This window comes from Pezoporus flaviventris, unplaced genomic scaffold (assembly GCF_033815535.1).
Source record: "Pezoporus flaviventris isolate CSIRO_AGI_PZ_B2104156 unplaced genomic scaffold, CSIRO_AGI_Pfla_v1 ptg000047l, whole genome shotgun sequence".
NCBI lineage: Eukaryota > Metazoa > Chordata > Aves > Psittaciformes > Psittacidae > Pezoporus > Pezoporus flaviventris.
The window spans coordinates 1203314-1224749 of NW_026892595.1; the positions used below are offsets into that span (position 1 = coordinate 1203314).

At 38.2% G+C, this 21436-nt stretch overlaps 1 protein-coding gene and 1 long non-coding RNA gene across 4 annotated transcripts in view; both read right to left on the reverse strand.

Moving 5' to 3' along the window:
* Positions 1 to 21436, reverse strand: part of PTPRN2 (protein tyrosine phosphatase receptor type N2) — a 655793-nt gene that overhangs the window by 164181 nt on the left and 470176 nt on the right. The gene's annotated exons all lie outside the window — the stretch shown is intronic.
* LOC133276807 (uncharacterized) lies at positions 474 to 16800 on the reverse strand. The gene is made up of 3 exons (XR_009746005.1): positions 16700 to 16800; positions 9816 to 9884; positions 474 to 1596 (listed from the first exon to the last, which is right to left on the reverse strand). It is a non-coding gene; the product is annotated as an uncharacterized LOC133276807 (long non-coding RNA).

Genomic DNA, 21436 nt, shown 5'->3' on the forward strand with positions numbered 1-21436 from the left:
CCACCACAGCCCTGCTGCTGCTGCCCCTGTGCCCAGCATCTCTTGGAGAAAGGCCTTTAGGGTGCTGGCCCTGAGGCAGTGCCTATGCCCAGGAAGCCCAGGATGGTGGCCACACACTGGGCACTGCTGCTGGGTGTCCCTGTAAACTAATCTGTATGTTCAGACTGTATCAATAAAGGCACATACAGTCATTTGACTGGCAATCCCAGAGGTGAAAGAAAGGGGTTTTGGTTCCCTTTGCAGGAACTTTGCAGAAACGTACAGAGCATACAGGACTTCTTTATCAATACAGAGCATACGGGATTTCATTATCAGTACACCAAGTGGCATTTGCTACTACGCTGTAAGTTCTTCTTGGAAAGAAGAAGAATTTCAGAAATCTCTTCTGCATTTGTTACACATGGAGTTTACATATTTGCTCATGTTTATTGACATTCATGTGTCTAGTTTGGGGGTTTACCTCTTGCATTGCTACTTTAATGAAACACTTCACTGACTGTTGCTAATTCCATGTTCTTGAGAGCTCAATACAGTGTTTTGATCCCAATTTGTTTCTCAGGGGTCCACTCTCAGGAAAGAAAGCATGTAAAATATCCAGAGAAGTGAAGAAAGCTGAAAAATGATCCTTTTACTAATCTGTCCTTGTTTAGCCCAAAGGTGTAACATTATATTTCCCTAAATGTAATCTTCTATTTTGTGCAAAGACTTTGTGTTTTCCTGAACTGAAAGTTGTATCCAGACCACTGTATTTAATAACCTATGATGCATCTTTCTGTCTTGAATTAGTCTAATAATTTCTTAAACCTCTTTAAACACAGTATGGAAAACATAATGTAGTAACAAATTCCTCAAATTATTTTGCATTATGAAGAAAAAGTGCTTTTCTCCTGCCTAGGAATTTCAGGGTGCCCCTACTTCTTGTTCTGAGGTAAGAGGAGATAATCATCTCCTCTCTGCATCCTCTGGATTGTTTATAATTTTGTACACCTTTTTACATCTTTATTGTGCACAGTATTATGCACACCATGAGACTCCTTTTTCCCCAGGGTGAAGAGATTTGGTGCATTCAGTCTCTGCTTGTACAGAAACTGTTCAGTTCCCCTGCTCAGGCTGTCATCTCTGCAGTTCTTCCAGTTCCACCGTCCCACTTGAGACAGGGTAACAAGAGCTGTAGAATCATAGAATGTACATAGAGTATGAAACACAGGAACATCACAAGTTAGAGCTGGGAAGGTATTTTCTTCTCTGTTCTGTTCCTTTTCTGGTAACTCTTTTTTGTTTGATGAAGTTGCATTTTTACAAGCTTCTGGGCTGTGTGCCAGCATGATGAGAGATGACTCGATGTTTTGGCTGTTATTTTTCTAAACCCCAACTTCTCTGCAGTCCACTGTCCTGCAGAATGGCTTCCCGGGAAAGAAATGAATTGGCCATAACTGAAGAGTCACTGCTACCTGTGTACAAGCCACCCCTGCTATAGATTTCATCTCAAAGCAAGTGCTGCTGTTCTGGAATGGTCCCTCTGGGAGAAGGCAGGTCCACACCATGGCTGAGTGGCTGCATCAGACGCTGCAGCATTCTAATGTAATTAAAAAACAGCTGTGAAGGAATAGTCAATTGTTTTTTGGCAGTCACGGCCAATTTTGCATCAATGCAAATGATGAATCAAATCCTGTAAGTTTACAGTATCTGCTGAGACCGTAATGGCAGAAGCCATGCTAATGATTTTAAATCTCATTTTAGACCATTTTTGGCTGATGGAGTAGTCCCTTGCTCCCCAGAAGCCTCCGGTTTGAAGGAATTCCCATATACTGCACAATAATACCTATTGGGAAGGGGAGAGCCAATGGGTTGGGTAAGGACGTCAGTTAGCTACCTTTCAGCTACAGGCTAAATATAATACATCCTTTCTTCTTTCCAGAGCAGGAACTCAACCTCACCAAATAAACATAAAACTGGCAAGAGAAAATAACATCAAGTGCCCAGTTACTACTAGGCTGCTCCTCTTTGACTCTCAAACCCAGTCCACCCACTATGCATTAATGCATCAGAAATATTCACCCAGGAGGACAGCGTTATTCCTTTAACTGGTATGTTACTCATACCAGTTCTTTCAACATCCATCTAGCTCTGATAAGGCTATTATATATCAGCCTGCAAACTATCATCTACTCCTAAGATGCATTCAACTTTACTATCTGAATGATGATGATAATCTCTAGGGTCACATTCTCTTACTAAGCCTCCCTCCCCTCAAGATCTTTCAAAATTATTGCATGCGTCATCTAGGATTGGAAATGCTTCCTAGAAGGATAACTGCTAAAAACATATTTTTGCATTTGTAGCAGTGCCTGTTAACATGAGCAAATGGAATCCAGTTGGCAATATGTTCACATAAGTGCAAACTTTGAGATAACGATGTTAGAAAAAACATTTGAAAATGGCCCTTTGCCCTTCTTGTTCTGGCCTGAAAATAGCTGTGTGTCAGTCTTTAGAAGGCAGTATTTTCAGCCAGATAGTCAATAATTTTAATAGAATTAGCATGGGACATTAATGCCATCCAAAAATGGATCATGTTTAATCTGGTAATCTGATCCCATATGGCACTTTAAAGAGTGGGAGGAATTAGTGTTTGCTGCTTAAAGAAATTACCCAGAAAATGACTGCTGAAGACAGACCAAATAGTACCTCATTAGCATTCAGCGTGAAAAAGACAAACAGCACAGGAACAAGAGAAGTTAAAGGTGAGCCAGCAAAGAAAGCCAAAATTTGTTCCTGCATGGCTGGGAAAGGGATAACAATCAGATGATAAAGGCAACCTCACAAAACACTGGATATAAATAAAGAGGAATTGGAATATATTGAACAGAAGGGTAGAAGACGGTTTAAGATCCAAACCTAACATTAAGACAAGCTCCATCCTTAAACACCCATTCACCTTCTCCACGGTTCTAAAAAGGTGTTAAGAATGCATTGGAAGTTTGGTCCCTTATTTATCTCTAATTATGCTGATAAGGGAAGTGAAGGTCTCAGGCACAAGAGCTGTAATGACTGTCTTGGTTCTGACACTTGACTGTGCTTCAGGTCACAGTTTCAGGACACATTTCTAGGAGGCAAAAGAGGACAGTGTGGTTCTTTCTGCCTGCTTTCGTCCCTCAGTCATGCTGATGTGTTTGTGTGGTGAACTGGGCTCAGAAACTCAAGTCACAACTGATCCTGTTAAAGAATTAAAAAAAAAAGGACTGAGCATATTTTTAATTCAGCTGAGGTCAATCAGTTCATTGCAGCTCTGCAAAAAGTGGCAATGGCACAACGGAGGAGCCACCCCTGGAGTGAACAGTTGGAGATAAATGGAATAAACAGATGGAGTTGAAGAGGAGAAGAGCGGGAACAGCTCACGCTGCCTTTGATGCCAAGAGCAACGTCCGCAGAAACGCAGCCTCAGAGCTCCCAGTTTCTGCTGTCTCTGGAAGTGTGTTAATATCCGCACAAACACAGTAAATATGGCCTTTGTGCTAAAAAAAATTAAATGGCCAGAAAGAATAAAAATAGCTGAGGGATGAGATGTGACGAACATCCAAAGCACTTCAGATTCTGGGCAGGCAGCTCAATAATTTCATGATGCCTATGTTCTACTCTCAGGATGTTCAGCTACCCTGACCTGCCCCATGCTGGAAAACCTTTTTTGTTGCATATGACCTTTCACTTGGCCCACTCCCAAAAATCCTACAAGGTATGAGGAGCCCTTTTCTTTCACTGAAATTATGGAAGCTGAAGGGCATCGAAACAACAGCCAGTGAAGTTGCAGCTAAACCAAAGCTGGTTTTGTGGGCTGCAAATATATTTAGTGATTCTGTAACTTGACATAGACATGTAGCACAGGTTAAAAACCAAAGAAAAGCTATTTTCCCCCTTCCTACCTCCCTGGAAAGGAAAGCATTTAGCAGAACAAAGCGTCTGTTGTAAAATGAAATAAGATGTGACTGTTCCCATATGGGGATTACACAAAATACACCCCTAAAGAATTATTCTGTTGCTTACTTCTGGGGTAAGAATACAGGATTTATCTGTAAAAGCAGCTCAGACCAGGGCAGTGCAGTGGCTAATGAAACTCATGCCAATATGTGTCCAAATCCTTTCTTTTGTGTCACCAGTTTGATCACACCAATTTGTGACAGAGCTACAAAATGAAAAATCACAGCCCAGTGCACAGAGATAATATAGACAATAACTAAGCTTTTGCTGCATGCTTATGCACACATGCAACACCAAGCATTCAGCTCAGGCAGAGCTTGGCTGGCTCACCAAAGACAACAGCTCTGAGATAAAAGAGTCCAAATCAGGGGTAGAAAACAAAAAGAAAAAAACAACACAAACCCCCAAAACCCCCTCTCAGGTGCAGTCTACAACAGAGCACAACACTTTTTGACCATTATCATGTGGTCCTGAACAGGCACAGACCCTGGGTCCTGCACAAATAGCCAATGGCAGGATAGTGCTATGGTATTATGCCCTTAATGGAGATACATTTTCCTCTTAATTCGTTGTTTTCTGCCAGCCATGTCCCTTCATTCCTATTAAACGACCTAAGGATGTCCAAAAGCTCTGGAAAGTGTACTTTACGAAACAAAATTAATTACATTTATAAAATTACTCTATGCAAAGTAAAACTTTTTGGGATTTTTTTAGGTAGCAACTGAGTTAGAGGGAGGACAATATCCATTTTTCCTCTTAAAAAAAAAAAAAAAGAAAAAAGAAAGAAAAAGAACTCTTGTGAGATTCCCTAAAATTAAACTTAAGTGTCCATAGGAACCAGTCTGGTTTCCACAACCAGTGGCAGCAGCTACCAGCTCTCCACATATGTTAGTACAGATTAGCACCCTAGCTAGCATTTTTGAACCTCTTTGATGAGTAAAAACCCCAAATATTTATGAGAACAGTACAGAATTTACCAGTGGTCCACAGAATGTCAAAAGGGTACATACAATAAAGTGCATGTGCATGTTTCTCCTTAACTAACCTTCCATACAATTTTCTATCCTGTGGCATGCAAAACTGCAACACGATCAAGGGAAACTGTACTTACAGTTTCAGACTGGAAAGTTTGCAATTTGCGAGGGTAGGTAGTGCCAGGCTAGAGGGCTTTCCCAATTAATAACAACCCTGTTGTTATCACCAGTGAGCCCTTCCAGGCTGTGTGTGATTCCCCTTGTTCTATTTCCCCTTTCCCTCCTCTAAAGGCATTGTTTAACTCTTTGCAAAAAAATATCGAATAGGTGAACTGAGGTGACATAAAAGCAATTTCCCTGCACTCACCTTCTTTATGCTTTGGTCAGCTAGGATTTCCTTATTTCACCAAAGAGAAAGGCAAAGAACGTGCTCCTAAACGCAGCATTTTATTTACCCAGCAGCCTAGTAGGTTGTGCCCCTATTAGCACATCTAGCTCACTAACAGCATGGTGGTTGCTTCCCATCAGCTTTTACAAAAAAGTATTTATTGACAGGTCAGAAAGCAAAAATGTCAGATTGTATGTACTGGAACAACTGTAACTGTAACCATTTACTAAATCCTTTTACTAAATCTATCCCAGAAGTGTCCTTAAGTTTCTGCAGTGTGATTAAGATGACAGTAAATGATGATTTTTATTTCAGGATTTGGCTAAAATAAGGAAGTTACCTTACCCTTTTTTGAGCTCTATATTATTTTCTTTATGATCTTTGCACTGCTTCCCTTGTTTGTGTTTCCAGATTCAGGAGTAACCAGACCTTCCTTATTGGCACAAGAAGTCCCTCCTTATGCAGCAGGTACAACAAAATAAGGGCTCTTGTTTCAGCCCAGTTATCTAATATCTGATGCTTTAGGCTAGATGCCTATGACAAAATTAGAAGAGGAATAATTACTCTGAACTCAACACTACTATTTAGGTGCAAACCAGGAGGGGAATCAAGTCAGAGATAACTGGAAACTGAATCTGGCAAGACAATGAGGACCCTGAGCTCAGCCCTTCAAAGGGGTTAGGCACTGCCTCAAATTTAGCACAAGTTCCAATGACTTGCAGTGTGTAAATAGAAATATCATAACTTTTAATCCCCAGAAGGAATCACGTTTAAATATCAAGAGGTTATACTATATTATTTAGAAAGACCAAGTTCCCCTCTTATCTCTGCAAGTCAACTGCTTTTATGCAAGTTCAGACTACTACTTAGTATGAAAAGCTCAGGCTGGAGATGAGGCAGGAGATGTGTAAGATGTGTCACGAAAAAAAGCTGGAATTAATGGATGGGTCTCATCAATCTTAACTTGTATTTGTGATGAAGACAGTGCAAAGTGAATATACACCTGAAATAAGAAAGGGAATGTCAAAAACATGACAGTTATAAATCCAAGGTCAACAGTAGCCTTCAAAGAGTTTTCTTAAGCAGTTGTGATGGATTCCCAATTTGCTGAAAGTTTTACGTAAGACAACTTGACACTTTATTGCCACAAGTTTCACAGCATAAAAATTTCAAGGCTTTCAGCTAACAGCAGATACATCTGAAGGAGATTATAGAACCTTGACCTCATTTTTGGTACCTAAGTTAGCTAAGCCGTGAAGGGCTTCCCAAGTCAGAAGTCCTAAATTTTGCCAAGCAATGGTACTCGTTTCCTTATTTTGACTACTTACAAACAATGGCTTAGTCTAAGCCAAAGTCCACAAAAGTATTGACAAATATTGCCATAGACTTTTAGATAAAACCCATGACGTCCTTTTCATCTTGAAGGCTGTGCAAACATTGCACACATTCATACACTGTTGAAGTTCAGTAGCTTTCAAACTGATATAGAGCAACTATTCACCAATTTTGAACAAACTTACAGAACTCTCTGGAAGAAATGTCTACTTTAAAACAGCATTCCCAGGCTTATCTTGGGAAGGTACAATATAAGCTCTTTCACTTTTTAAAGGCATACATTTTGCCTTAAATCTCCGTATAGTCCCCCTGAGAATGTAACTTTATGTGACCTATTTTTGAAATTATTTTAAAGTTAATCCCTGAACAAGCTATACCTTTTCTCCCACGGTGCTCTCAGTGAATCCCAAAGTCTCTAAAGTGCAGGTAAGATCTCCAGCCTTCAGGGAATGACACAGCAGTTCAGGACAAGCTTCCCAGGAAAGACAGCACCTTAAGTCTGCTGGCATGCAACAACATTGTTTGCTTCAATTCCTGTGGTCTCCCCAGTTTCCTCTTCCTATCCCAGATCTTTCATCATTACATCTACAGTAACACTGCAGCTCATTAGTTGCAGTACAGGGCAACCTCACCCCGTATTTTCCTCTGTCCACTGGCTTTCTATTCAGATGAATTCAGATCAATTCAGATCTATCTATTCAGATAAAGTAAGTGGTTTATAATTTCTTTGCCTGTCTAACTATGTCTATTCATTTGTAGCTCTTCTACAGTAGATCGTTCATACCAAATCAGAGAGCTAATGTTAGATAACAGAGCAGATAGACAGCAGATGTACTTATATAGGGGATTCCTTCCCATCTATCTCCTCATGCCTTGATCAAAATGAGAAATTTCTTCAGCATATATGGGGAATTAAACCGGGAAAATAAAAATATAAACAAATAGTAATTCTGCAGAATCACCAAACCAGAGAATTTACACTTGTACTGTGGCTCACACTGGCATCAACTGTAAAACAGCACATCCAAGAACTGCAAAATATGTCATGGTCTCATTTCTAGCATAGATGCTAGATTTTAGATCTAGTCTGAAGGTAATTTTCATGAGCAACCCACCTCCCACTTCAACTGAAGGAGTGCAACTTTTGGTGCAGTCTGTTTTCCTGAATACCTCCCAGGGGACCTAATCCTTCACTGCCTTGCCTAGATATCGATACTTCTGCACAAAAGGCATAATGCGCTATATAGCTCTTGTTGTAGCACTCACTCCCACTTGCCTCTCCTGCTGAGCAGGTGAAAATGAGCAAAGAAGCTGCAAGGCTGCAGAGTATAAGTCCTTGCAGCTGCACTTTCATTACCAAACCTTTCCTATTGGAAACATGGAATCTAAACTCTTAGCAGAGAAGATATTATTATTAAAGACATCGAAATTATTATTTTTTTTTGGTGACAAAAATAAATGCAAAGGACCCTTATATATTTTGAATATTATTTTACATTTGGTGAAATTCTGGAAATAATAGCTACACCTTTGAAAGCAAACAGTATTATTGGCTTTAATAAAGTCTGTCAGATGTTTGTTTTCCTCAAAACATAGAGTTTTTGGGGAATGTATGTGTGTGGAGAAGTATCCCTTTGCCGTTTGACATCGCTCTTGAGTGAGTTTGATCCTCATCCCAACCACTGTGTCTCCCACAACTTCTTTCTTGAATCTCATAAATAAGCTCTGTAGTGATCTTGGCAACAGGCTTGCTAGGTAATGGCAGTCTCAGGCAGCAGGGGGGGCTCACACATAGGGTTACTTTGTTGGCTTTGCATATTTTCGTGGGCATTTTCACTCTTACGATAATGGCAGAACAAAGAATTTCCATTGCATACTAAACTTTGGAACCCAAATTTTCTGATAATTTTCTTTGGAATTTCTGCACATGAATGCTTTTGATGATAATTTATATCTATTTCTTGCATCAAGACATTCATCAGTAAATCTTGAAGTACTTTAGAAAGGAGATCAATGTCATTATCATCATTTTGAAATTAGCTTACCAAGAGATTATTATTTCTGGTACAACGTGATTGCTATATAAAAGCAGCATGAGTGCAATGGCATTTGCCTTTGTGCCATAAGCTTAACACTGCTATCTAAAGATTTCTTTCGCCAAATCAGTCTTTTCTGCTATCTTGAAAAAACTCTTACAAAACAACAAAGGAAGGGATAAAAGAAATATGAGTCTTTTTGACTAAATTAAGGAATCCAAGTGAACATTGCTATATAATTCACTTAATTCTAAACATATGATTCCAGAAAGACTGACATACAGAAAAATCCAGACACAAATGCTCTAGAAAAAAGCTTTCCTGCTCACAGGCTTACTGGGCTATATGCCCTGTCCTCCAAAGAAAGGGCTTCCCTTATATTTTGTGCAAACACTGACCTGATCTTGAATAACACTGTGCTTGCTCTCTCTTAACAAAGAGCTAACAAAGGCCTTCAGAGAATTTCATGCTAAAATGGCATACTGAGAATTGTTTACTGTTATCCATTTTGCTGCAATGCATCCCTTGACAGGGCTTAAATGTTGCCCTTGCAATGCAATGCAGAACTCAGGCAAGCCATGATAATTCCTTGCAAGGGAGGGAAGATGGAAGGAAAACACTATGAATAAGTAACAGTGGCCAAAGTATTTCTGAGGAGTATGTTCTTTCATGAACACCTTTAGTACAGCACAGGTCTAAATTAGATTATTGCATATTTCGGAAGTAAGTGCATAAGAAAAAACGTCAGTCTGAGAAATAGAACCTGGTAATGGTTAGCCGGAAAAAATATTTGCTCTGTCAAAAGAAAAAAACAGACAAATGTGTGTCTTGAAACAAAATTAGAGATTTGTGTTTTAAATAGAATTGAAAGATGTGGGGTTTAATACCTTGACTCTTTCTATCATTCAGGCACCAGCTTCAAGACAAAAAGCACATAAAGGAAGAGAAAGTTCTGTAACCTTTTCAATATTCTTCATTAGACTCCATCATCCACAGCTCCTAGAGTGAACTACATCATCAAATCAATTGCACCAAAGCCTCCTCTGATTTATGAAAGGCCTCACCATGGAGTTTTCACATACTAGTTATTTAAGTACTGAAAAGTCTTACCTATAGATCCTCAAGCAATTACACACTGAGAAAGCTCATGCAGAGCAGATTTTCAGCAAAGGGAGGCCACTGCAGGAACAAAGAACTTTTAAGGCTGAAATCAGGCACGTATTACAGGTTTGTGTTTTCATAGGGCTGCATTAGGAACTGAGCCCTGAGACTAGCAAAAAATGAGAGCAAGGGGACTTTCCCAGTCATAAATCTGAGGCTAGATAAAGGCATTTCCAGGACCATCACTATGATGAAAGCTGGGTAGAGGTTTTCCCTTTTCAACTGCCCAATTAAGTAATCTTTTTGGTGACCTCTGATGGCACATGTATACCATAGGTGTTACAAATAGTATCACCTCTCTACACTTGTTCAGTTTGGGAATTTTATTTTTTTAATGATCTCATCACCTTTATCTTCTCACTTCCCATCAGCACAGTAAAAGAGAACAGCCAAGTTGCTGCTTGCAGGAGTAACATCTGCTGCACTCCTGCTTCTGTGATTTGGGCACCAGATTTGCATAGGAAGTTCCCAGTCTCCACAGCCATGGACCAACCATGTCATGATGGTCTGGGTAAAAAGAATGCTCAGACTTTTTCTCTGAAACCTGTCCTTCAAACACACCATAAATGGGACTTTGAAATGCATTTTGCAGGAGGAATATTATCTTGGTGTCTTGATTATTTCCAGCTATGTAAGTAATTCTCACTCTGCCACATAGTAAAAACAGCAAAAGCAGCATCAACACCCTCCTCTTTCACTCACTGGAAAATATTTTCCTCCTTCCCCCCCCCCCCCCGCCTTGTCCAAAGTCTCTCTAAAAAATAAACTGGATAAGTGAATCAGCCTTTGCCCCTTTACAAAATGGAACAAGACTACATTCATATGCTTTATCCTCTTTTAAAGTGATTCATATACACTTTATAAACATTTATACATATTTATACTTTTTTAGGAGGCAGAGCAAACAGAACTTTGCAGAACCTTTGCACTAAACTTAAGCAGACTTAACACCTCTGCTCAACTTTAATCAATTCAGTTAGTAGGCTGCATATTCACTGATATAGTTGGAAAATAGCTGCATATCATATCTCCCAAAGAGATATAGCTCCCCACAATAGAAACAGCTAAATTGATCTACTCTGCTTCAGAGTTAGCTGCTGGATATTGACAAGTCGCTACACATAATGAAGTTATATAGAAGTATAATTTAAAACACATTAAACCTCTACCAAATATGCAACTACAATTTCAATACAGAAGACTGAGCCATTGCAACTCTGTGGTGCACCTCATATAAGCATAGTCACAAGGTATTATGAAGGCACTGATTTAATTCTTACCTGTAATGCTTATATGCAGTATTATATTAATTAGGTTACAAATGCATTGATATCCCAGGAGCTACAGCTACTTTTGCTGGGTTTCTTGTATTTCAGATATTTTTTTTTCCAAGTAGTTAAAGATCACAGAGTGCATTTTGGTGGGTTTTAAAATACCTCTTTGTTAAAGTCACTCAGCTTCTGCATCCTAACCATTATCAAATAACATCCTAACCTGGACCCTGTTAGTTTGGAATGCATACAGTGATGCACAACGGGGGATTAGGATGAGCATGAGGTGCTGAACATAAAGTTAAAAGGTCAAAAACTACCTGGATGAGGACTTAATATGACAACCTTGAGCCATGGCCTGCCCAAGAACAAGAACTAGCATGCAGCTAATTTGAGTGTAGTTAGCAGAATACCTTATATTTTAAAACACTTGTTGAACCTAACAATTTTAGTTAGTTAATTTAGTCAAAAGTTAGAGTAAGGCAGAATGAACACAAACCTTTCCTGTAAATTGAAAGAAGCAGGTATTCTGAAATTGTCAAACACATGAATTTGTGGTCCTAATGCAACTTGTGCTTATTCACATCACTGTCTTCTGCTGAATCACCTAGCAGGTGGTCTGAATGCTTATAATCATATCATCCTTTGGAAGCTGAAAACTGATGTAGGATATTCAAAGGACCAAAGCCCTAACTCTATTTAGGATCTTTTCCATTAACCCTAATTCTAATTGCTTGATGGGATATTTCTCTGGTTACTGTATCTTTACTATTTTTAAAATATAAGGGCAGCAGAGCAGAGGTTTGGGTTCATCTAATAGAATAAAAATATGGCATCAGGTCAAAAAGAGTTTGCTCTCAAAAGTGACTGATGTTTCTGATTTGTCATTGATCGAAGTGCAATTTATCTTCCTTGGGGAAATAAGAATGACAGTATTTTCCAACTCAAACCCTTTTCTTCCAAGCAACTTTTAAAACTGAAATTATGATCAGATTTGGCAATGGGTGTACTGAGTCTCCTACAACTGCTACTCTTACAGTGCTAATGACTTACTCTTGTACCAGATCACACAGAACGACTGTGCCACGAGACTCCCTGTATCCCAAGGGATGCTGTAGCTCCTCAGCAGCACATATATTACCTGATGTCAGACAGCACTGTCTCCAGCAGCAGCAGCAGCAGCATCCATCAGCTGCCATGAGCTAGGAAAGAAAGCAGCTGTTTCCAAATCTTTTTGTTATACACTCAAGTGAACCTCCCTTCGTCTCCCCTGGGATGTATTATAAATATTATGAATTTGTATTATTAATACTGTATGAGCATTAGAATATTTATTGTAAGTGTGGGGCCTTAACATTTGTACAACTCAAGTGTGTCTAGGGAGTCTCTCACTAAGCACTGAAATGCAACTGCTTCTAGATAAGTGTAAATATCACAGGACAAGATTGCACAACAGTTGGAGACAGAAAGTAAAAAAATGTCATATTAGCCTACAGGGCTGATGCTGGAAAGTGTGCAGATGCATGACAGGCAGCCAAGTGTGAATTTTGACAGGGCATTAGGCAGCAAGTCTAGTAAAAGTGTAATAAGATTGTTAACAAACAAGAGATCAATAGCTTTTTAATTTCTTCACCTGAAGTAGTGCAAAAAGCTCCCTGCAACATGAGGTTTTCTGGGGAAGGATGTCAACTACTCACTAATCAAAGCTACTTTCTGCAGCAGCGGTGTGCCTCACAAATCGCCCCTTAAGAAACTGTTTCTGATTTACTTGTGAGTCAAATTGCACTCGCAGTCCAATGTGGGATTGCTGTAATAGGAGAAAGCAACAAGGGGGGACACCTACTGATACATTACTTTTCTATTTTATTAGCAGGAACCATGTTAAAGCCAATTAAATTTCATAGAACAGAGAACAGTTGCGCTCTTCTGGAGATTCCCGTGAAGGTTTAAAGCTAAAACTGAGAGTCTCCCACAGAAACTGTTAATTATAATTGCTCTTAATAAAGAGGGAGTACAAATGAAACCAGAATTTGAAACTATTGCTGCTGATTTAGCAGGTCTTTTAATACAGCTTTGTCTGTAAAAACTGATCTCAAAACTCACTGTAATATTTCAGCAATACCAAAACTTGTTGATCACAAGCAAGGTTATTTTTTTTTGATTTTCAGTGCACAGAAATACATGACATATTTATTTAGCTACAGAATTTCTGTCAAAACTTGGTATTTCATATCTCTAGCTAACTCATGCATTAAGGGGCTAGGAATGGCCTTTGAAACATGTTTTTCTCACTTTGATGTACAGGCTGTTCTGCTGAACCTTTCACAATTATTTCTGAAACAGGTACGCTTTTGATTGTTCAGTTTTAAGTGTTCAAGAAACTGATCTGAAAGTTTAACATAAATTGCTATAAAGCTCACCCTTTTAGAAATAACAACCTTTTTTATTTTTAATTACCCCACCTTGTTCTAAGACTTTTTTTTCCCAAAACAATAAAATAATTCATTTTCAATGTTTTAAAAGGCATTCTTAAGAATATGTGATCAGGTGTTACTCTAGGAATGAGCGGCCATCCCTGTAAAGCTGCAAGGGTTTCACTACTGATTCAAACTATGCACAGAAGAAGGAAAAGCCAGACTACTCTGTGATATAATCACTAAGTTTTCTGCAGTTACAGCAGCTCCAAAATTCTGCTTTCTGACCCCAGTGAGCCCCAGCTTTTCAGCTTCTGGGAGCTGTCACCCACCTTCTTACACATACGGCGTTATCACTTCAAACAAACTTTCCTTTAGTTTCTAGAGTCAGGCCAAAAAACCCTCCATTCTAAAAATTCTCCAGGAATTTGCATCCATCACCATCACAGACTCCCGCTCTCCCCATGTTTATGTCTCAGTTTGTTCTGATCATTCTGGATTATCCAGCATCTTTCTGCCATATGACACAAGTTCTATGATCCTACGCTGGAGCCTCTAAAGACAGACCTAAAAACCACAGCAGTGTCCTCTTTGGTTTTTTGGCCACCTAGACCTATCCCACTCTACTTTGCCTTGGCTCCCCATCTCTTCTCTCTGCAGAGACTTTTTGCTTCCTTCATATACATTTATAATTTAAATTTTAAATATATAGTTATCTTAAAAATTCTGATTATTTCATATTACTGTGGAAAAGAGGCTCATACTATTAAAAGTGCTCAGGACAGCATTCAGATCAAACTCCCGCTTCAAGCCTAACAACGTGAATGGTGTTGGGCGGAGGTGTAGTTCCCCCTTTCTGTTCTGTTTTAATGCTCACACTGTAGTAGTCTGAGTCTACTGTGTAGTAGCATGAGCTCCCCAGCTGCCACCTTCTGGGAGAATATATATAACAACTCACTTTAAAAATGGGTTCTGTTTATTCATGCGTTTGACACTTTAAAGCTGTGATATATAATTTAATGCAAAAATATAAAATCAATAATGATTTAGTTCCAATTATAAAGCACCTTTGCTTAAGTTGAGCAAAGATCAATTTTCATAACATGCTTATAATCATTTAAACACCAACTGATGCCTGATAAAAAACTCAGAGAAACATTTTGCTCGTTTCTGACTCTGGGAAATCAATGATTTCTGAGAGACAGGGATTCTGCACTCAGTAAAATAGAGCCTTTCCTCTAGAGCCCCCTTCCTCCTCCAACACTGCTGTATTATAGTCATTGTACAAGAAGCACTGGATTAGGACTTCACAAAGAACTATTATACTCCAGCATGTCACACAAAGTTAGTGATTTTCAGTTCCAGAAGCTTTCACAGAGCTATGGTCCTGAAGTTAAGTAATGTCAGAAATGCAGGATTAGGTGGATCATACAAACCTTGCCAATTAGGATAGCCAGTGCTATGGAAGTGACAATATATGCTGGCCTTTTCAAGCACTGCCAAAACTTAATAACTGTAGGCCTTGCACTGCTGAGGATAAATCAATAAAATGGAGAAACCTGGGCTGCTTTCTGGACAAATGGGACCTGTCTTCACTGGGTTCACTGTCTGCTCTTGAAAAAGAAATAATCCTATTACTAAATAGGTATACATTCCATCACACTTGAAAAATCCTCATGTAATGTTCAGAGTCAGCTCCAGTGTGGACCACCTGGTTCAAAGACAAGGCATAAACCTCTAACTTGCTGTATCTGCTGTTCTTAAACTACAGAAGGCCTCTTGCCCTTCCTCAAGTGTCTCCTCTACCTTTGCAGTGTAGTCCCTATTTACAGTCCCTGACCCCTGCATGCTTCACCCAAAGGCTTCCTGAGGTTTGGTGTCCTTCTTTTTGACAGGGGAAAAGGAAGTAACCTTCCTTTGGGAGATTAGAACTGAGAGGAAGCCCTCTGGCTTGCAATTCAGCTCTTTTTAGTAAAGTGTACCATACAACACAGACAGCCTGCAAACAAATAAACAGGCTAATTGTACCTTTTCCAGAGGGAGACAAAGTTCAGATCCTTTCTTTAGCACTGTTTCGTGATGAGCTAATATAATAAACGATTAGTTGCCCAAGATGATGCTATTCAGTTTTGGATAAACTCGGATAAATGACAGCTAACGGAAGTCAGCATCTGAATCAGACATTATGATATACAATTAATCAGACATTCTAATAGAGTCTTTAATTTCAGACCAAACTGACAAACCAGGTCAAGGAAAGGCAAGCCTTTGCATAAACAAAGTCTTAGCTGGAAACCAGCTTTCCCCTATGGAGAAGTGTAAACTGCATGAAACGGAGCAGCCTATGTTCCTCTTCTCCCACTGTTTCCTGAAGCTTTACGTGCAACTCCCCATACTTTAATTAAAAAATTGGCAAGGCTCCCAATACCCTCAAATCCATGATATTCATCTTTCTCTAGTAAACTGTCTCTTGATTTACTCTGGGGACTGAAACACGATCATGAGTAGTAATCATTTCTCCATTGCATTTTTTTATTTTGATCTTATTTAAGATTAGAAACTGGAACACCTTTTTAAACTGAGAATTTCAGTAGAGAAATGTCATTCCTGCAGTGATATCTAGTGATGTAGACGTTTCTTTACATAGACCCATATTTATAGAGCAAAACCGAATTATCTCAGTAATACATAACTGTTCTAAAGAAGCAGCTCAGCAAATTATTTTGTTAGTGCTGACAATTTACAAGTTCTTCATATTAACACATAAAATCATGTAGGATTGTGTGAAAGCTTTTTTTAGGATCTATTCTGTTTACCAGCATAAACCCCCTCACTTTTATATATTTCCTGTCATCTAAAAGATATCAAAGTCCCTCACAAACTTAAATTAATATGCAAACTAGAGAGACAAAAACTAATTCCTTACTGAAAGTCAGTGTTGGTTTAACAACAGGCAACACTAAATATGAAATCATCTGGTTCATTCAAAGTTACTTCTGCAAAAGGTAATAAACCACTAATGATAAGAAAAAAAGATGAGTTTGTTAGGGCACAAGGCAAGCATTTAAGATAGTCTGTTGAAAAATAGGAAACAAATTGAGACATCAATACCAGCAAAAATAAAATAACCCAGTTATTGATGCCTTACCAGAATTTGCACCAGATGGAAAATAGATGAACCATCAACCTTTGTGAGATCTACATGGAGGCTGTATTCTTCCCCTGAGACTGGGATACCCCACCACATTCCTATAGGGAGTAGCACTTGGAGGGAGATTAGCAGCCTTTTAGACCTTTCCAAAGTGAAGACAGCTGTGGTCAGAGAGGGTGAACTGAAGCAAAGCCTGGACTGGCAGAGGGATAGGTCTGTATTTTTCTCTTTCAAAGACCAAAATGGGATTGACCTTTCCTGAGGTTAGGAACAAAGGGCACCCTAGGATATAGGTATATATCTGAAACCTTGCTCCTCACAGTCTGCAGGCTCCCATGCCCAGAGGTTCAAGTTTATATCTTGCTTATTCAATCCTTTTGGAATTATTTCTGACCTATATAATTATTTTCTTTAGATTTAAACAGGTCTGCAGTGTTTATTGTGACTACATTTAGATTGAGGATTTTTAGGTAGAAGCATCAAATTCACAGAGGGTATTTTTCTATGTAAAGCTAGATAATTTGTGGTAACACTTGCATATTTTAAATTTTACCCTAGTGGGAGGATGCTGCTTTAAGGCTTTATTGATTAATAAGATTTGAGGATACAGTATATTAATAAAAGTTATCTTTTTTTTTTCTGTTTTCATAAAAATAACTTCAAAAGATGGTACACAGCTATTCAAAGTTGCTCATGTTTACTTTGGGATTGAAATGAAATAGTTATTTAGAAGTATGTTTTGTTAGCTTTTTGAAGTATGGTTTTTATTAGTTTTGTTATTTTCAACTATGTTCAACAATAATAAAATCAGAGGGTTTTCAATGTTTCAAATTTTTGAAAAGCAAGAAAAAGCAAACTAAGAAAACTGTGTTTTAAATGTATTAAATTAATTCCAATCACATTTTTGATTAATGCCATAATCATTCTTAGAATGTCTACATTTCACTTAAAGTGCACAACAGAGAATTTCAACATTTAAATGCAGAGCCAATATTGTCTTTTCATTTCACTTCCTGAACATCACTATGACATTTTTCACCTCTAAGTAACAAAAAATTAACCCAGGAGCAATCTGCTTATAAATAAGCATGAATCTCTGGAAGCACTGAATAGTGAGCTGCTACTACAGGCAGTGGGTATGTTTTCATTCACAACACTAGGGGCTTGACCCAGACCCTTGATGAGTATCTTAATTCCCTATGTACACAAAACAAAACAGAAGAAGAGTTAGTGACTGGAATCAAGCTGCGTCAGAGGTTGTCTTAGGAAACAGTATTTTCCAGTTTCTTGTTCTTTTTGGTTGTTTAAGCCACATGTTTCTTTTCTCATTTCTTTTATTTCCCTCTTGAATTGTATTTCAGACTCAGAAATATTTTGCTTGGTCTATTAATAAAATGAGTTGTCTCTTACTCTTCTACAGCTAAAAAATCCACATTTGACCTTCACACTGCATTTCAGTATAGCATCGCTTCATTTTTCACACATAATCTGATTTCATTATACAGGTCAGAATTACTCATAATGAAAAGTCGAACTAATAACAAGAGGCACCGTTGATGCCTTTTGCCCCCTCATTAAAAGGCTAGACTTTCGTTTATTATAAATGGAACCAGAACCCAACACACATGCATAGGAATCATCATAGATTTAAGGTTTACGCTCTTTTTTTTTTCTCTTTTCTCATTGTAGTCTTATTTTCTGAATAGAAAGCAATCAAGTCGGTTTATTTAATTTTATTTACATTGGAAAGACTATCATTAATCTGTTTTGGTAAGAAGTTCCACTCACAATACAACAGCAGCAGCACATTTTTAAATGCACAGCTCTGCATGAAAACAGAACACAAATCCCCAGCTCTCCACCCACAGTGCAGTGGAATCTGTGGGTGACAAAGTGCAGTCAGAAAAGCACTTTTGCAGCCTGTAACAAAACAAATGTTATGATGGTAAAGAGCTAAAAAGGAAGCAATTTTTAGAAAGGGTTTAAACCATCATTTACCCTAGTGGGAGTATGTGACTGACTTGCTACTTTAAGGGTTTATTGATTAGTAAGATTTGAGGATAAAATATAGTAAAACAAGCTGGGATTTATTGTTTGGATTTTCAAAAATAAAAATAACTTCAAAAGATGGTACGCAGCTATTCAAAGTTACTCATATTTACTTTGGGATTGAAAAGAACCTTTTAAGCATCAGGAATACATTCCAGATGGAATGAATGGTATATTTTGATTTTTAGACCTGTGATTGTACTCCTCACACATCTTTTGGCAACAATAAAAGTTCTTATTAGTTTACAGTTGCAATGACTTCCTTATCTGTGGTTGGACAGGGCAAAGCTGAAGAGCTAGTGTTCCTAAATGCTACTGTGGGAAATGGGATGCTTAGTGTTTTGAAAATACAAAACAATGCTCCAGATCTGCAACTGACTCCAAGCCTTGAGCCAGCGTACATTGCAAAGTCAATCACATGAGGAGAGGTTATGTATTATTTAATATGTATGGGTTTTATTACCTTAAGAAAAAAATAATTGTAAATGTGTCTAAATTGTAAATTATTTTCACATGAAACCCCTGACCTTTATTGGATCCAGTCAGTGTGCATCTGTGCCTGAGAGAATGTTTGATTAGCAAACCTAGGACTTCAGTCTCTAACAAATAGGTCTAGAAGAAAACAGATGAATAGGTGTGGAAGAAAATAGTGTAATTTAATTCTGTAATAGTTGAAGAAACAGTGTTTTCACAAATGTGTTTAGGAAAAGCTAATTCTATTGTGACTGCCATTGCCCAGGCTAGGCTAGAGAGTTACAATGATGGAAAACTGAAGCAAGAGAAAGCTAAGACCAAAAGAGTTTTTATTTCTTCCAGCTATTTTCTGTTTTACTTATTATTTCTTTCATGTCACATACTAGAAAGGATCCCCACAACACTTTCATTAAAAGAGAAATAAAAAACCCCAACAACAACAATAATTCAAAGCTTAGACAAAAAATAAAGGACATCAGATTTCAAGAATGAAAGAATTTTTTCCCTCCTGCCTTCTTCAAATGTTCTGGTTAAGAGTTCAAAGCCCTTTCTTTCCTTATAGGCTAGACTGGAATAAAATGCCATGCCCAAGTTTGAAGTAGTACAATTTTTAAAGTGCATGTAGAATTCAAATTGGTAACAGTAAGAAAAATTGGTTACCTAAGAAAAAGATTTATTTTTTTTTCCCCTGGCATTTACACGTTTGCATTTTAATAAAAATGTGGATTGGAAAACAACCGCAATAACTAAGCTGGATTTTTCAAACTTTAAATTTAAAGACACTGACCTAGACCTATTCTTTCCACCAAGGATGCAGCACATGCAGCTAACCTGTGGTCACAAGAAGAGTGTTGAATTCATTACGCAGGACAGCATTCCTGCTTGTGATCAGCCCATTTATTGCTTCAAGTGTTGCATGAGAAACAGAGGCAACCAGAATATCTTAAAAGTTTGAAGACTCCCCCCTGTATTGATATGAAAATTGAAGAAAAAACAAAAAACTTTCAAGGAATAGCTACCGACTTGCAGAATTTTCTTTGTATTAAGCTGAGATGGCGAAACCGTCATGACAGCTGTCTCTCTTACCGCATCACTTGCAAACCCTGATCTTTCTATATAGAAGCTGGTATTTTCTCTGTGAAGTTTAAAGCAGTGTCTTTATGGCACCTAATTAGGGGTCTACACTAATTTTTAAACAATAATATTTACAAATGCCACAAGAAAAGGACTTCTAAATGTAGGAATCTCTGAAGCAGCAAATCTGTAGTAGCAAGGTTGCTTATTGATCTATTGACTGTACAAGGGCTATTATTTGTAAAAGCCTCCTATGAACAGCATTCAGATTTCAGCTACCGGTCAGTATTGAGTCCTTAGGGAAACATAATGAGCAGCAGAGTTAAATAGGGGTTTCTAAAAGCCTGGGATTTGGGTTATGCCCTAATTATGAAGTTTGTATTTGTTTCTGTATCTGACTGTGAAAACAAAGCCCCATGCAGGCTATACTATTACGATCCCCACCAGCAGTAGAATGAGCAATCCACACATTTACTGTGATTTTGCAAGCATTGCATCACTTCACAAAGATCCCTGTCATTTCTTAAAAGATACAAGTGCATCCTACAGTAACATTCACTGCTCTAATTCAGATTTTTTTCTCCTTTGGAATGGACTAGAGCCTTATGTATTGCTATATACAGACATGTTTTAGGTGACAAGATACATTCAAGTCTGGTTACTGATTGCACTCTCACTCCCATTGTCATTTCCATAAACAGCTGACCTGCAACACGTGTATGCTTACAAAGGCACAGACTGATGTTTTAAAAATACAAAATCTAAACTGTATCATCACTTTTCCCCTTATGTAATTGTTACCTATCAAATCAGGTAAAAGCTTTTGTTTTGATGGTATTCAGTGGTGTCCAGAAAGATGGTTTTAAGACTGCCTTGGAAAAAAACAAACACAGCCTCCCAAACAATCTTTCATAGCCTCATCCCTATTATCCCTATTCCCCACCAACTTGGGGATCAGTGATTCAAAATAATTTATAGAGTCAAAAAGAATCTTTTTTGCTGTAAATGCTTGTGAGCAGCCCAGTATGTAGGACTGCTCTTGTTAAATATTTTCATAACCTCTCTAACTTGTGGGGTTTGTTTTACTCCTTTGGATATTTTGGCTGTGGTGCTACTAGGTGTCTGTTAATACATTAA